General features: G+C 42.9%; 1 protein-coding gene across 1 annotated transcript in view; it reads right to left on the reverse strand.

Moving 5' to 3' along the window:
- Positions 1–11,661, reverse strand: part of LOC148540666 (chloride channel CLIC-like protein 1) — a 330,115-nt gene extending 318,454 nt beyond the window's left edge. The window contains exon 1 of the mRNA XM_088442554.1: positions 11,581–11,661. The gene's annotated coding sequence lies outside the window, so the exon portion shown is untranslated. The remainder of the gene's footprint in view (positions 1–11,580) is intronic.
- Between the last annotated feature and the right edge of the window lie 4,459 nt (positions 11,662–16,120).

Here is a 16,120-nt window from a genome sequence, read left to right on the forward strand (position 1 = left end):
TCTGGGGTAACAAACTAAATAAGCCATGGCTTGGATGGAATGCATAATTATTATGCCTCTGCGCTTTTCTAAAAATTCTCTTTTCATAGATGTCTTGAACACTTAGTAACTGTAGGCCAATCGCACGCATCACTGTCTTAACCACCCTTTTTAAAGATCTCCACTCAGCAGCTGTGCAATTTGAAAACCACAACGACAATGTTATAAGTCAGGACACTCTCTACAACGTAGCTATAAAAATGAACTAAAAATTTTCCATAGTCGTACCAGATGCCCGCATTTTCTTCAGGAAATATAATTTGCTGCTGGGTTATTTTTTATTTATTTTTTTAATCACAAATTGAGAATGTAGACTCAATGACAAATTATTTGAAATAATCTTACCTAAAAATTTAAAGACTGCACCACCTCAACGACCGTGCAATTCACAACTACCAGCTGGAGGGACTGCATCCCATGTCTCCTAAAATGTACTATAACATCTTATGGTTTGTATGCATGTATACATACACAAATATATATATATTACACATACATACATACTAGAAACATATATATAGTATGGAGCATCCACAGAATGCTCCAGATGGTACTGCACAAACGTTCCAGGCTCCCTGCTAGTCAGAGGCAAGAGCTATGTTGGTGCCACCAAAACCCTTCCACTCTGTACGGTGGCACTGTTTGCACATACCTAGTTACGGCTCTGGTAAATACAACACCAATAACTTGGCTTGTGATGGTAAATATTATGCGTATAAATGAGCTTGTCTGAAATAACTCCACTCTTGGTTAATGGAAGTCGTGATGCAGCCCTCTCATGGAACACCTTCTATACAATTCATAATGGTCTTCAAATCTGAAATATATAGCCAAGCACCAAACACACAAAAAAAACTCACAGTTTGAAGAGAAAAGATTAAAAATATGTAGTATGCAAATAATCAATAAATTAATAAATCACGCATATCCTACAGAAGAAGGAAATGGTGAATCTGGTGTAGACTCTACTCAGATGAGTACAGAATCACCCTACAAGGTTCCCAAGGAATATTGTTTCAAAGGAAACACATTGGACGATCCTGTGCACTCTGGTGGACAGACTGATTAAGGGCCCTCCAGTTCAGTTCCATATTTACTAAATATTACTTTATAACTGAAAAAATCAGGTACTCCAAAACCATGTGCCAAGGAAAAGTGGACACGCCACTCTAAATGTTTCAAACATCTATCCAAACATTGAAGTGTAATTTCTATAGTGCCGACTTAAAAGACTACATAGAGGTTTATAGGTGTTTTATAAGCCTAAACACTTCACACAATCTGTCAATATATCACATCGCTGTTTACATTCATTACGGTTATTGTCAAAGAAAGAGTTGAGTCTGCTATTATCCCCATATCCCTTTTCAATGTAAAACTATATGAAGTAAGACACATACACACAGCTTGTCACTCAAAAAGAGGCAAAGTTAAGTCAGTACCTTAAGGGCATCCTAGTTTATTACACATTCCCTAAACATGTCTGCTTAAAAAAAGATACACACACCTAAATTAAACCTTCTGGTAGTTGAATATCCAAAGGGAACAGGTCTCATTTATAGATAATAGCACTATATTTTTTATCATAGATTATGAATGAGTCTTTTTGCTCAGTTGACTTTGTAAATTTATACTATGGGGTATTCAATTACCTGCGGTAAATTACCCCCCACCCCCCTCCAGCAGCCTAAAGCTGGCCACACATCTAATGATTATCTGTCCAACCAGCCAACTAGTTGATTGGTTGGAATGAAAATCTGGTAAGGTATGAAAGCAAAAGACAATCAGCAATTTGCTCCCAAATGCCGGAAAATGGACAAAAACTGTTGTTTGAACAAATTGTTTAGATCAAACATTTAACAAACTTGTCTGACGTCCATTTTCATCTGTTTTCTGGCATTTAGGGGCAAATTGTTGATTATCAGTTACTCCCATTCCTTACCAGATTTTCATTCCAACCAATCAACTAGTTGGCTGGTTGGATGTAAGTTGGTCTAGTGTGTGGCCAGCTTAAGCCTTCCTCTAATCCCAATACTTACTGTCGGAATGCCAGCAATTGTGATGCTGGCGCCAGGATTCTGACTGGTGTCGTGATTTCAGCGCCGGCATTCTGAGTGCTGGCATTCCGACAGCTGGGATATACACTACATCCCATATAAAACCCCCAGGCTGTGAGGGTACACAAATAACATATATTAAAAAGGTATACATATGAGTGTGCCTAGCAAAAAGAATAAACTTAACAGTGTATAAAGGGAATAACACATGGGAACGTTGCGTAGGGATAGGTTTTGCTGGTGTAAAGGTGGTACTGGCTGCTCGTGTTTTCCATTAAGCACATGTATGGGAGGATAGTGTAGGAGGCCGAACGCTATACGAAATTTAGGATAGTCCCATTCCCATGTATTCAGCAACGTGATGATATAGAAGATAGTCTAGGGCAGGTGGGTTACTAATAGCCTTTTACCACTGCCTGTAAAACCCGAGTTGCGGCTCAGTGAAAAAGGCTCCTAGCAGAAAATCCCGGGTCGACCCAGAATTTGTTCCCGAGTCTCGAGCATGGTTTTACGACCCGGGTAAGGCTCAGTGGAAATGGGTATCAGCCCCATTCACAGTATAGGTAGAGTCGTATTTCCTGGCACTTGGAGATGATGTAATCAATAAGCGCCGGCAGAGGTAAGCCCCGGCAATATCCCGGGTCCAGCCTGCAGTGTAAACGGGGTTCAAGCCGCTGTGACACAGCTTGAAACCAGTGTTCCGGGCTGGACCCAGGAGTTTGGTTGGAAAGAGGTATTTGTTTCTGAGGTTAGTAATGTGAGTTTCCAGCTGCTGAGATTCCCAGTATACCCTGCCATCCATTGTTTGGTAAGGAAGTACTAGCAAGGCACAAATTGCCTAATACTGGATTATTTAATTTTTAATGATTTAGCAGAGCAAAAAAATAAAAAGTGTGCAAGCTTCAGCACTGTGTTCATGATGCTCCGCTTGTATCCATTATTCACCTCCAGCCGGACCACCCCTTGCTGTAGCAGAAGCTGTGTGCCACCTGAGCCACACAACCACTTCTGGGTTTGAGCTTTTACAGGGATCACTCACCTACTATTTCAGGATGTCCTCCGTGAGATCTGTAGGGAGGATATCTAGGTGTGAAGTACAGGGGGCATGGTGTCACAATGTGCATTGTAATGGTATGACGCATTAGGAGCCTGATTCTAAGTTGCAGAGCCGTAACTAGACTTTTTGGTGCTCTGTGCCAGAAAGAGCATTGGCGCCCCCCTCATTTTTCAAAGGACAAAATGCACCCAAAAAAGGGCCATGGCTTCATGGGGAAGGGCCAGGGAAGAGATAGGAGAAGCCAGGAGATGCTGGGGATGAAATAAGGGGAAGCTACAAGCAAGAATGATAATAAATAGAAATTTGACAGGCCCAAACAGCGCCCCCTGCCCTGTGGTGCCCTGTGCGATGGCACCGGCCGCACTTCCCTAGCTACGGCCCTGCTAAGTTGGAACAAATGGCTGTATTTGCAGGATGTTGTGTTAGCCAGTCTTACTACCTTATAATGTGAGCATCCATAGGACTAATGTGCAATCTGTTTGGCTTCACGTGTGACACTGCACCACCCACTGTTTTTTGTCCAGAGCTGCAGCTGTCATTAGTATCGGTACTTGCACTGGATAGGTGCAAGAGACCAGGCGTTGGTGCCCATAAACACCCATTTCACTTTAAAGGAGATCAGTCCCCAATCAATCATCCGGAGATATGCAAAAAAGCATACATCTGCTTCTGTGCAAGCACATTTCACTATTTCAGGCTCTATAACAAGCTACATCCAGCTCAGAATTAGGTCCCACATATGTAGTATGTATGAATTTGCAGTTTGCATGCAATCACGTGTCTCTCACAGTTTGACAAATACTCAAAAAGCTGGTATGTGATTTAAACATCCAGTATCACTGTACGCTTTTCAATGCTGGTAACAAAAAGGTCATCTCTGACATGGTTTATCTCCACCAAAAACATTTCCACAACAGAAAACGCAACAAAAAGCCACGTAGGATAGCCTAGGCTGGCTTCCATTAAAAGATGGACTATTATGTAACAAAAACAGAACAGAAAGGTTTTAATTCCCATTGAATTATACCAGATGAAGAACAATGAAAGAAGTTTTTATTTTATAATAAAGTGGTGAATGAGGGGTTTAGGGGAGTTCTATTAAATGAAACTTCAAGGCTTCATTTTCATATTTTATGACATTTTTGGTATGTCAGGCATTTTAAAAAAAAAAAAAAACCTGTCCATTAACTTCGGTCACCGGGGTAGCAAAGTTGCCACTCCAAAGGTCTCAGTTACCCTGACCCCACAGCCCAGGGGGATTGTGGTAACCTAATTTCTTGTAGATCAAAAAAAACAAGTTCCCAAATAGGACCAGCCACGTGCTGACCAGGTAAGGCTTTAGGAGAGCTTCTATTTTGTTGAAGTATAAAAAAAAACTAACACGCATGTGAAATTAGGTTTCCTCTGTATAGTATAGTAGTTCCCAACATTAAGGGTCCTTAAGTCAGGAACCAGACAGATTGGTTTCTGAATCGCTGGGTTGTCCCTATTCACGTTCTCTCCCTAAAAAACACACTACAACCACTAGCTACATCTTCTAATTGTGATGGCAGAATAGGTTGTATTTCTTGATTTTCATTGAAACATTGCTTAAAAAAAACAGTTTCCTCATTTTCTGCACCTTTAAAGAAAACAGCATATATTGTATATTACAATTAAGCAATGGCTACTTTCTGCACAGTATATAAAAGGCAGCATGCTGTATGAAGGTCCTTTAAGGTCAGTAACGTAAAGGCTTTGATGTAGCCTATATGAATGTCCAATAGCAGACCGCATAACCCATAGCAGATTCTAGTTATCTTTTTTACAGCGGTGTTCAGAAACTAAAAACAAAACTTTTGGCTACGTGTATGTTTTACAGCATTATTTTATTAAATATGCTCAAATGCATCATAAACTTCATGGTGAAAATCAAATTAATTTTGTGACCTGAACAACAGTTTAGTTTAAAAAACAAAAAACATATTTAGTTCAGGCCTTTAATCCCTTTATTTAGCCATGCATCCAATCCTATCCTCATTACCAAGTGTACACACTGCCTCCCACACACCTCGCTGCTTTCTGGCTACTTTCACAGTCTGTTAGAGCGGGTTTTCATTTGAGAAGAGACAAGTTAGTAAACTCAATTAACATCTATAAGAGCAATCAAAGAGTTCTGACAATACTATTAGGTAAGCAATATCCTAAGGCATCCCCCACAGGCGGCACAAACAAACGCAGCAGGTGTTATTTCATTGAATGGCAAAATGAATGCACAGATCATATAGCTACTGCATAAGGTCTGTGTAGGCTTTGTCTGTACTTGTCACCTGGACATCTTTATGTAATCTCCTGTCTCTCCCTAGTGGCTGTCATCGGTAATAAACTCTATTACTGATTAATAGGACTAGCTCAGTCTATATAACTTGGAATGTATTTTGCTATTCGTGCAGCACACGTTTCACACCTCCAAGATAAGATCTGACGTTCTCCTTCTTGTCATTTTCAATCAGCAGAGAAAGAGGGTGTGCCAGGGCGTACGCAGAAAGTTGCACAATCACACTTTGTAGAATATAAACAGAATATTGATACTATGATACACTAATCCCAGCATACAAACACTGGGTGTAGTGAACAGTTAGCAAAAACTTGCAGATCCTGCCAACTGGATACAAAACTCTGTTTACAAACATTCCTCTGAATTTATGGATACATGGGATAAATAATATACTGATGTATAAAAACAGTTGTCTGCTGAGCAATCAGCACTGGCAAGTACAACAGGAAATCAGTGACAAGTTTAGGAGTGCTGCATTTTACATCAAATTTCATTGTTGGGTGAAGTCCAGAGTTTTTTTTTTTACATCTCCCCTCTACTGCACCTACCATTAGTTATCTGAAGATATGGGCCACCAGAGATGGCAATTTATTATATGCTCCCTTATACAGCATAATAGAGGAGAGGACATGTCCCATTTCTTCTTCTAGTGTAAGACACCCATGGCACAAAATGCTCCTGGGTAGCTCCTATCATCATGAGGCTAGCGGGTAGCAAACAACACACTGTGCATATAATAGGGGCTAGATTAAAACACCAAGTATCTGGGATAGGTACTGACATGGACCAAGCTAAGGAGTAGATTTACTAAAATGTCTACTAAAGAAAAAAAAATGCAACTGTTGTCCCTAGTAACAAATCAGATTCTAAACCGAATGTGAACTAGCATTAGTATGTTGTGCAAAATTTCCCCATTTTATGCCACCAGATTCCTCTAGATGACCCCTTATATGTAAGACACATGGCTCTTTTATTCCAGATTCATCCACATTGCCCTTTTATGCCCCCTTAGTAATCATTTCAATGCATGTGACAGTCACAGAGATAATTGACCTCTCCCTCCCCCAGTGATTCCCCTAAATGACTGCTCTCGTGCGATTTTACTGGCACAGTGATGCTTCAAGATCAAATACAAAGCTCAAACACAGGTCTGGAGTTTATCCTGAAGTTACAGTGTTTGCCATTGACCATAACCACAACTGATTTGTGAAGTGACAAGTTATTTTGCTGACCTGCTGCTGTGTGGATTATCTGATACCTGTTGTCCACATGCTGCTAGCTGCAGTGCTGTATGCCGGCCCACCTCTCAGAATTCTGACATGGGATCGCCACTGCTGGCGGACATGGCTCCTCGGTAAGAGGACAGTATGTTGCTGACAGTTTGCAATCTGTCCTTTCCTGAATCCGCTACTGGGTGCCGCTCACCTGTATCCGGTGTGCAAGATGGCTGCACAGCTAGCCCAAGCCTTGAAACAACACTGGCTGCATAGTACCACCTAACCTTGCTGGGAGTACCACCGCCTGAGAGCCCCTGATCTAGTACATTCTAGAAAATTTTATAGGCAACACCTCACTTTTCCATTTTAGATATTTTAGTCATGTGTGTCACAGCTAATGTTACTTGAACCTGGGTTGTTTTTTTTTTTTATTGCAACTGCCTGAAAGCTTAGTGTAAGTCTTTCCTTTGGACTGCTTACTATGTTATTTAGGGTCTATTCATCATACAATATTTTCAGAGCTTGACTGTGGGAACATTCACCTTCTTCACACGGCTTTTGTTCCTGCACTCTGCTTAAAGAGATCCTTAAAGAGTTGTGTAAAGAAATCCTTACGGATCTCTCGGCTTCTGTTCAGCTCTTTCCGCCGGACACCGTTGCTTTGTGCGCAAACCTGAGTTCACGCAGGCGCACTAGCACAGCCTAGTCAGATTTGGGGATCACGGAGACAGCTGATTTGTGGATCAGCTGTCTCCGCACCAGACCCATGTTGAGTTGCTCCGGCAATTTTGAATCCACTGCTGCTACTCACAGCACGTTGGATACTTAATCATCAGGGGGCGTCCGGCCCCCGAAAATTAACATAATGAATAGGCCCCTAGAGAGAAACCAATACAACAAAAATACAAGCAATGAAAGACTTTTGCACAGTAAAGATACAGTAGCTCCATATGTCACAGGAAATGCCATGTTCGGCTATCATACATTTGTAATTACAACATACTGATCACATGCACATATGCAGATCCTTCTACATGGACCAATAAAAGAGACATACACAAAAATGGCCCACACAACAAACAGGCACCAGGCAGAAGTGAGCATTTGGTAACGTGTTATAGTAGCTGGTAGCATATCTTGAAAATCTGATTTTCAAAATGTAAAGCTTATGGCGCCCTCTTGTGTATTTGTACTACACTAGCAAATCTACTCATTGATGGAGAGGTTAACCAGCATCTATGCAGAAGTGTCCATAGCCTTACAAGAATAAAGAATAGTATATCTGTTTCAAATCTAATTCCCTTCACCTCCAGAAAAGAAATGACATAAAATGATATGTCAGAACAGCTCTGAAACACAGAACATTTTCCAGAAGTTCTGCATTGATCAATGCCATATTTATGTGAACGTTCATCCTACAAGGATCATTAAAATGCTATACAAGTAGAAGTCTACAGCAGATTTAATTTTATTTCTTTCACAACACATTTTATCAAGGGGTTCGCCTATAACTCAGTGGTCCCTTTGTTCAATCTGTGGTGGAGATTTATATGGCTGTCACAGTACCATTAAATAGTATATATTTTTATTGGAAACATTTGGTTTCTGCACATTTCCAGGAAAGTGGAACCTGATCTCTTAGACTGAACCAGTCATCAAGCTTCTGGGCAAGCAAGTAATGGCACAGGAAGGCGAGGGGGACTGGGTTTTATGCTATCAACATTCCACCGTCTTTCTGCTCACTACAGTATATGTCATGTGACTGTGCTCCACTGCGGTTGTGTCACCACTGCAGGAAAACTAATTGTGGAATGCTCAGTACATACTTGCACATGTGACAACAGATGCAATTTACATGGAATTTAATTTTTAGTGGGTGAAGAGAAGACGGTGACATTTAGTTTCTTTATTCTGGCTCAAATGGTTTTTCCAAAAAAATAAAAGTGACTGTAAAATACAAAAACAATCAGTGCATTCTCACTATACAATAAAAACTAGTCTCTAGGTTTTAACCTCTGCCACTGTTCAAGTTGCTGCCTCCATACATTCTGACCAAATTTCTCCTAATGTCACATACATAGCCTCCTCTGCGCTCCCTATTGTCACTGCTCCATCCCCTATTGCAGTGCTTCTGAGGTCAAGTCCTCGGGACACATTAAAGGGGCCCATACACTATGAACGGATAGCCGCAATGTTGCAATCCTGCAAGCTGGCATTGCAGGACTGGTGAAATCCAACATGCTGGATTTCACCGATTTGCCGATCACGATCAAATTATGATCATGATTGGCACATCGGTGAAATTTAACATGGAGAATTTCACCGATCCGCCAACGGATCACGGAACATCGATGGCCGCCGGTTGGCATTTCCGACCGGCGGATCTACATTTCCGATTCCATCACAGGTTCCCGCGGTAGATGTATGGGGGCCATAACAGTGCATGCTTTCCAGGTCTCCTCATCACAAGGGAAATAATTTCAACCATCTGTGGATCTTTTAAAAAGTGCCTGAAAAACGGGGTTTGGGAAGCGTTGCTTTATTTTACAACAACCACATGCTCACTACTGTTAAACTTCATCAAGCTACTCCTGGCAGGTGCTGTTGGCGCAGGGGAGATAAGAACAGCCACACTTCTATTCATCACACATTAACACATTAGCAAAGCTGTGAGGAGATTGAGAAAAACAATCACGTGATGCAGTCACAGCAGAATGTGCTAATGTGTACGGCGTACTACAGGTGTCAGACTGATATTTTTTTCAGTATTAAAGTGAGTGATAAAAAGCAATTACTTTCTTGTAAATTACAATGAGTATCAGAAATCCTCTATCCTGTATAAAAGCACTTATCTTTCAGTTTCAGTGATCTGGAGTATACATACACAGCAGTAATCAGGCCGAGTGCCCAGTTCTCTACTTGATTTGGCTACATAAGTACATCCAATGACTGTTCCACTGCCAGGGTCCAATATGGCATCATTTTCTTGACCAGATATTGCAGTGGTTCTCAAACTCAGCCCTCAGTTCACATTTTACAGGTCTCCTGGCAGGTGCACAGGTGTAGTCATTACTCACTGACACATTTTAAAAGATTCACAGGTGGAGCCAATTATTTCACTTGTGATTCTCTGAGGAGACATGGAAAACATGCACTGTTAGGGGTCCTGAGGACCGTGTTTGAGAACCTGTGAGATAATGTATACATATACAGGGGAGATGTAGCAAGCCTTGGAGAGAGATAGAGTGGAGAAGTTGCCCAAAGCAACCAGTCAGCTCTGAGTTAGCTTTTATCAAGTACAGTCTATAAAATGTTAGGTATGGACAACTTCTCCACTCTTTTCACTGCTTTATACATCAACCACACAGTCGTTGAAAAGACAGTTAGGAGCCGATTGGTTGCTTGGCGCACCTGCAGACATGGACAGACAGCGCTGGCGCAATTTGAACCTGGCGCCGGTCGCGAGCCAATCAGAGCTCGTGGATCGGCAGCCAATCAGGAGCCGCCACTGCTGATTGGCTGTTGGTCCATGAGCTCTGATTGCCTCGTGACCTGCGGCGCAGTCTCTCCATGACTGCCTGCCAGTGCACCAGCTGCAATCAGTTGGTGGGGCGGCACCAAATTAACATTGCTGACACCCTGGCCCCCTCGACAGCCCTAACTAGACCAGCCCAACTTGTGTGCATGACTGGGTGTAGGGGGAGATACGGACCACAGAGGCAGCTCGAGCACCATAGCAGCCGCACCCCTTGCACCCACGGTGCAAACAGTGGGGTTCTTTTCAGGATCAATGGAATGGGGTTATAGGCCAGAAAAATTAAAACAAATAAAGGCTGCAGGTGTACTTCAGGGTCCAGTCTTCAACGGGGTATCCCAGCTAGTATGTATGTGAGATAGATAGATATATCCATCTATCTATTAGTTATTTCTATAGAGCAGTATATTGCAGTTTACAATTCGGAACAAAACAGTAAGGCTGTGTACACACTAGGCAACCTGCCAATACGACACCCGATGGTCCCATATATCGTGTGGGCGGTACACACCGCATGATGCGGTGAACAACCACCTGATATATCGTTCACCTGCACCATTCACCTTCCTGGCATCGGCAGCTGTGTCGCTCTGTTGGCTGTGCATGTACGGCCAACGGAATGACCCCAAAGTCAACACGCGGGAGAGCACATAGTGCATACACACTAAACGATCCGGACAATATGTTGGCCCAATTCAGCATAATGTCTGAGAAATCATCTAGTGTGTACCCAGCATAACATAACAAGACTGGATAGTAACAGAGAGGTAAGAGGGCCTTACTCACAAGCAAATATCTATATATGAGTTATGGTCTCACATAAAATGCATATTATTGATGGCATCATTCTATCTATTCTAGATCCCAGGTATGCAATAAGCATGTACGTTAAAACTGACGTCTGCTGGCATGCATGTGAACAATTTAGAGCACCTGTTCAGCATGTGTATTTCATATACCCCCATATTCATATATAATTAATGAGATCATTTCATATTAGAGAAAGCAAATAAAATACAGAATGGTTTCTGCATTAGTTTAGGAATGCCATAAATCATACTGAACCAGATTGTTGCTGTTTAATGAGCAAAACCTTAAACCATGTGAAATATCAATAGACTGTCATCACTACTAAATAATAATTATTATTATTATTATTATTATTATTAACAACACATAACAAAAGCCTGCCAATGTACATATAGGGTAGATCACATGCTGCATTATGGGTACTACAATCCAGTATAGGGCAGCCTGTGGCACTGCGGCTACTACAAATTCCAGAATTTCCTATGAAGGTGTGGGTGGACTTGTAATGACATGGAGGACGCCTATTTGTAATGCAGAGTGTTACTTACCGGCTGCCCGGCTCTCTGCACCATCTACTCCCTCCACTTTTGTCCGTGTTTAATTTTGCTACCTCTACGGGTTCCTGTGAGGACCATAAATCCTGTCATTAGCAGGAAGCGCGACACTCGGGTCATGTTTGTCATTCTAGCGACATCTAGTGGACAACGACGCTTAATACAGTTATAGGATTACATTCGTGTACAGTCATGTTACATAATCCAGATGTATAAATTCCCAAAGGTTTAACAGTAAAACATTCAGCAAATCGCCACTTGTGATAATCCAGAGACGCAGTTATCAGGATAAACTGCTGTGTAATCTGATGAAGAGGATCATGGCAAAATAATAGGATTGACACACTGGCACAGGCGGATTACATTGGCAAAATCTGTCATCGCTGCACTGTACTACTGTTACTAGAGAGATGTGAAGCATTACAGTATCTTATAATACGATACATTATTAGAGGTACTATTCACAATATTATATACAAATTGGAAGAGATGTGCCCTGGGAACTTTTTCTCTTTTTCCTTTTTTTACCACACCACTTTTATTGTTCTATATATAAGTATTAAATGTAATTTTTTTATTAAGCATACTCTTCCATCTGACATTGTGGCTCTGATTCTGAGTCACATACAGGTCACAATGAGCATGTATCTTACAGATTTGAGCATACTGCGCATATGACAAAGAAAAACAAACGGCGTCTGCGCATGTGCTGAATCATACCCATTTCATACAGAAATATCGGCTTTTACCCAGCATTTTTAGTTTTTAGCCTTAACCCCCTTTCACACAGAAAGATAAATTACCAGGTAAAGCACTTTTACCCGGTAATTTGCAGATCAACACGGGTTATTTTTTCAGTGTGAAAGGGTCAAACCGGGTCGAAATTGCCGGGTCTCCGACCAGTGGTGGAACTTGTGAGTGGTGGGCCCAGGTGCCAAAATTTGCTTTGGGCCTCCGTCCTACTCCAAGTTCAAAGTGCAGTGGGTGACAGGGTGAGGTAGAGGGTGACAGGGAGAGGCAAGATGTAGACAAAGAGAGGCAAGAAGGTGACAAGGAGAGGGTGAGAAGGGGCGAAGCAGTGGGTGACAGGGAGAGATAACAGGCAGTGGGTGACAGGGAGAGGGAAGAGGCCGTGGGTGACAGGGAGAAGCAGTGGGTGACAGGGAGAGATGACTGGCAGTGGGTGTCAGGAAGGGGGAAAAGGCAGTGGGTGACAAGGGAGAGGGTGAGAGGTGACAGGGAGAAGCAGTGGGTGACAGAGAGGGGAAGAGGGTGACAGGTATAGTTGACAGGCAATGGGTGAAAGGGAGAGGGAATAGGCAATGAGTGACAGGCAGTAGTGACAGGGAAAAGCAGTGGGTGAGAGGGAGGGGGTGACAGGGAAAGGTGACAGGCAGTGGGTGACAGGGAGAGGGAGGGGCAGTGTGTGAGAGGGAGAGATGACAGGCAGTGGGTGATAGGGAGAGGGGAGATGCAGTGGGTGACGGAGAGGGTGATAGGAAGAGGTGACAGGCAATGGGTGACAGGGAGATGCGGTGGGTGCCCGACACATTATACCACACTAGTGCCCCCCACATTATGTCACACTGTAGTGGCCCACACTATAGTGCCCCCACATTATACTACACTTTAGTCACCACACATTATGCCACAAAGTAGTATCCACACATTATGCCACCTGTAGTGCCCACACATTATGCTACACTGTAGTGCCCCCACATTATGTTACATTGTAGTGCCCTCACATTATGCCACACTGTAGTCCCCACACAATATGCCAACTGTAGTGCCCACACATTATGCCACCTGTAGTACCCTGATTATGACACCAGTAATGCCCACACTTTATGTCTAACTGTAGTGCACCACATTATGCTACACTGTAGTCCCCACACATTACACCACTGTAGTGCCCACACAATATGCTACCTGTAGTGTCCACACATTATGTTACACTGTAGTCCCCACACATTATGCCACCTATAGTGCCCACACAGTGTACTCACCAGCAGCATCCTCAGGCAGCCAGCAGAGCAGCAGTCACACAGCCTCACAATGAGTCACAGTCATACACATGAGGATGCGCTGCTGCCAAACTTCAGATCAGAGGAGCATGTGATGGGCTCCTCCAATCAGAGCTCAGCACATGCTCCTCTGACCACACTGCAGAGTATACTGGGATTTATTACCCAGTACTGCCCTGCAGTGCTGAGCCTGACTGCACTGTGCTCCAGTCCCCTGCGTGCAGCTGCCGGCCGGGTCAGTCACAGCCTTGATGACTGCCCGACAAGCAGCTGCACTGCTGCCTGCCGTGCATTTACAAACAGCGCCGGGCAGTGTGGACCCTTATATTGTGGCGGGCCCTGGTGCAGTGCATCGGCTGCACCGCCGGTAGTTCTGCCACTGTCTCCCACCATGGTAAAAAGCAGGGTCGGAGACCCGGCGATTTCGACCCGGGTTGACCCTTTCACAGAGAAAAAAAACAGTGTTGATCTGCAAATTACCGGGTAAAAGTGCTTTATCCGGTAATTTGATTTTCTGTGTAAAAGGGGTATCAGGTACATGGATGGAGTTCACTAGTGCATACGGATTGATCCTATCATTGATGGACCACACTATCCGTTAAATGGGCATTTCTGAGCTGGGCGGCAAGCTTTTACACCCAGCATGGGGATAATGTCCCCATACAAATGACAGCCATAAGAACAGTGAGTGGGATAGGCTTCCACATGCAGTCACATAGATTTTTACTTTACAAATGCGGATTCTGGTATTAGTATAAACTAGTAAGCAGCCTGCTACAACTATTCAGAAAAGTGGCTGCAGGTGAGTCCAACTCCGAATCAGGCCCTATGTATCTACAATATCTAGGTGATCATGAACCATTATAAATCACCAAGGAGTTCTACAACCACGTGGCCACACCGTTCATAAACCCTAATACAAACTTGTTCCTAATGTGCACTGAAATGATTACATTAGAACTCACCATTTATATATAATATAATACAAATACTGAGCATGACTGTTGCAATTGGTACAGATACGGAAGATAGGGGAATTGTGGGCCTGATTCAGCAAGGAATGCACGGATGCAGATGCACGCAATCGGCCAATGTTTTAGCTCTGCGCATGCGTATGCATCGCAGTGCTCATACGCCAACTAGCTATTGCGATGGGAACTGCATGTGCAGAGGCTACGCAGACATAGAGTACAGTGATTGACAGGAAGTGCAGTTTTGTGGGGGAGGTCGGGAAAACGCAGGCATGTCTGTGCGTTTGGACAGCGTTTTAGGGGCGTGCATAATTAAGCATTTGTGGCGACGCCCGTCGAGTTAACCACTATTATGCTAATGAGTTCGATGGCTCTTGCTGTTTTGCGTGGTATAACAGGACGTACGATAAATGAAGTGGGAGACATTATGTAGTGCTAGGCGTCTGCTTATTCTGCGTTTGTATGCATTTATTAGCATATACTCGCAGCGGACGGGTGTGTGCGCCTGCATCCGTGTGTTCCTTACTGAATCAGGCCCTGAGGCAGATAGGGGAATTGAGAGTTTGCTCTCTGTATACAGTTGGTCACATGAGAGGAGGCTGCTGCTTCCACAGAAAGTGGAACCATATGCATGCTAATCACAATAATTGTAAAAATATTAAAATATATATTAAAATGAATCGTAAATAAATTTGTATATGTAGGCTTACCATAGCATCCCTTTAAATGGGACACTCATGAATTACACAGGTTCTGTGGCTGCTTGACTTCAAGCCTGCCATTCACTTGGTTTTCATCAGCCACAGAACCTGTGTAGTTCATGAGTGTCCTGATTTAAAGAGATACTATGTATCTGTGTCTGTTTTAGTTTGATGTTTCAGATAACAATTGAGTTATCCTTTATTTATTGCTGCAATTAATAACATATTAGTAGGGCAGTCAGAGGCAGATTTAGATCTCATGGGGCCCTAAGCAAGACACCAATTTGGGGGCCCCCTTCCTCAAACAATCCATAACACTATATTTTGTTCCTGATTTATTCCCCTTACATTATTTGTTGTCTTTCCTCCTTATACTCAGCTTTTTAAACATTTTCCCAATTGACCAAGCCCTAGCTTAGTAGTTGTAGAGGATTAGATAGTGTCCACTGCAGGAATTTTTAGGACAGCGATGCTGTACAAAGAGGATGACACATCTGTGCACACCAAACCAGAGCCGTAACTACACAAAGCTATGCGCCGAAAAAAAGAACAGGTGTGGTCTTGCTGGGAAGGGGCATGAGGACACAATAGTACCCTTAATTCAAATTATGCCACACAGTAGTGCCCCTTAGTCACATTACACCACACAGTAGTGCCTCTTCGTCACATTACAACACACAGTAGTGTCCCTTAGTCACGTTACACTGCACAGCAGTGTACCTTATTCATGTTTTGTCACACAGTAGTGTCCCTTATTCATGTTAAACCACACAGTAGTGCACAATCATGTTATGCCATACAGAGCCCATTCACGTCATGCCGCACAGTAGTATCCCTT

This window comes from Taudactylus pleione, unplaced genomic scaffold, assembly GCF_031769625.1.
Source record: "Taudactylus pleione unplaced genomic scaffold, aTauple2 ptg000018l, whole genome shotgun sequence".
Taxonomy (NCBI): domain Eukaryota; kingdom Metazoa; phylum Chordata; class Amphibia; order Anura; family Myobatrachidae; genus Taudactylus; species Taudactylus pleione.